This window comes from Nannospalax galili, unplaced genomic scaffold, assembly GCF_000622305.1.
Source record: "Nannospalax galili isolate Female #2095 unplaced genomic scaffold, S.galili_v1.0 scaffold4945, whole genome shotgun sequence".
Lineage (NCBI taxonomy): Eukaryota > Metazoa > Chordata > Mammalia > Rodentia > Spalacidae > Nannospalax > Nannospalax galili.
This window is the reverse complement of record NW_008352767.1, coordinates 6172-8290: the sequence shown is the minus strand read 5'-3', so window position 1 is coordinate 8290 and position 2119 is coordinate 6172. Positions and strand designations below refer to the sequence as shown.

The following is a 2119-nucleotide window of genomic DNA, read 5'->3' as shown; positions in this document are numbered from 1 at the left end:
CCTGAAGAAAGAGAAAAGACTCAGAGCTGGGAACTGGCATTTTAAACACTAAAAGCACTATTAACAGTACTGCACTATTATGCACTAACAAATTCTAGAGAGCTGATGGAGTAGCTCCTAGATTGGACCTCCAACACGAAAAAAACAATTCTACATATTCAATTTACAAAGTGAAACAAAATAGTCACTGGAAGTGGTGACACAGGCCTTTAATCCCAGCATTTGGGAGGCAGAGGGATCTCTGTGAGCTGGAGGCCAGCCTAGTCTACATAGGGAGTTTCAGGCCAGCTGGAGCTATAGAGCTGATGGAGTAGCTCCTAGATTGGACCTCCAACACGAAAAAAACAATTCTACATATTCAATTTACAAAGTGAAACAAAATAGTCACTGGAAGTGGTGACACAGGCCTTTAATCCCAGCATTTGGGAGGCAGAGGGATCTCTGTGAGCTGGAGGCCAGCCTAGTCTACATAGGGAGTTTCAGGCCAGCTGGAGCTATAGGGAAACCCCATATCAATGTTAGGGTTCCAAACAGCAGCAGTTTCCCCCCTCCCCAACAGGGATCTCACCTTGACCTTTGGAGTCAAGGGAAACCTAAAATGCTTTCCATAAAGAAAGCACACTCTACAAGCAAAAGAAAGAAATGAGGTTTATTTTCAATGCCGTTAAGGTCAGGAGCAAAATACTCAGGTTCCAGTGTGTGATGTCAGAGTCAAAGGTGAGGCACTTATACAATAAAGAGGCTCTCTAAAACATTTATCTTTGGGTGGGCTGGTGGCAAACACCTTTAATCCCAGCGCTCGGGAAGCAGAGGCAGGTGGATATCTGTGAGTTCAAGCCCAGCCTGGTCTACATAGTGAGTTCCAGGACCGCTGGGGCTACAGGGAGACCCTGTCTCAAAAAGATAAAAAAAAAAATAATCTCTGGATCAAAGATGCCAACCGTTTCCGCTAATAATCCGTTTGCATTCTTCTACTTTGTGAGGACAAATAACTATAGAATAACTTTGGCGCATAAACCAAATACTCAAAATTACTATCTATTTTTTATTTTTTGGTCTTTTTCAGACGTCTCCCTTTAGCCACAGCTGGCCTGAATTCGCTTATGGAGACCAGGCTGGCCTTGAACTCACTGAGATCCGCCTGCCTCTGCCTCCCAAGTGCTAGGATTAAAGGCGTGTTTTACCATGCCCGGCATCAAAATTACTCTCTTGAACATGAGGATGCAACTTAGGTTTTCCAAACTGGTATTCATGTCCACTAATACATCAAAACCTAGCAACAGCACGGCTGTTAAGTTCAGCAGAGTTTTTGTTATGTTTCTTTTGGGGGGCTCTTTGAGACAAAGGTCTCTCTGAAGCCCCAGCTAGCTTCGCACTCCCTATGTAGACCAGACTGATCTGGATCTCAGAGTTCCGCCTGCCTCTGCCACTGGAGGCTGAGACTAAAGGCGTGCCACCGCCACTCCAGGCTTCAGTAGAGTTTTAAGGTTGAAAGACTAACTAGGTCGAAGAGACAAACCACTGTTGTGTAAGACCAAAGAGTCCTCTTCCAAGGAGCAGACTTGTCCCCTGCTCATCCCTATGCACATAGGATGGCCCTAGATGTGTCACCCAGCTGAGCTGGGACATCTTCAGACGTTATTCCTTCCACCTACAAGCCCTGGTAAACAGCTAAATTCCCACACGTTTATGGACAAGGAATAGAAAAAAGCTCTCCCCAAGCCGGGACCCCGTTAGGAAGAGGGGGGAAACTACGTGGAATCAACACTCGGGGATGGCTGCCCGCTGGAGAGGTGGACGCCAGAGGACCCGACACTGGTCCCATGTCCACCTCCTCCCTGCTTCCCTAGGACTGCACCCCTCACCGGCAGCTAAATTCCCACACGTTTATGGACAAGGAATAGAAAAAAGCTCTCCCCAAGCCGGGACCCCGTTAGGAAGAGGGGGGAAACTACGTGGAATCAACACTCGGGGATGGCTGCCCGCTGGAGAGGTGGACGCCAGAGGACCCGACACTGGTCCCATGTCCACCTCCTCCCTGCTTCCCTAGGACTGCACCCCTCACCGGCCCGAGGCCTCCTGTTCCCAGCACCCCGCAGGCCCCAGCACCCCCAGGCCC

At 48.8% G+C, this 2119-nt stretch overlaps 1 protein-coding gene across 1 annotated transcript in view; it reads right to left on the bottom strand.

Annotated features, from left to right (window-relative positions):
* The window catches only part of LOC103747543 (probable 2-oxoglutarate dehydrogenase E1 component DHKTD1, mitochondrial), a 19527-nt gene that overhangs the window by 16024 nt on the left and 1384 nt on the right, over positions 1–2119 (bottom strand). The window lies entirely within an intron of this gene.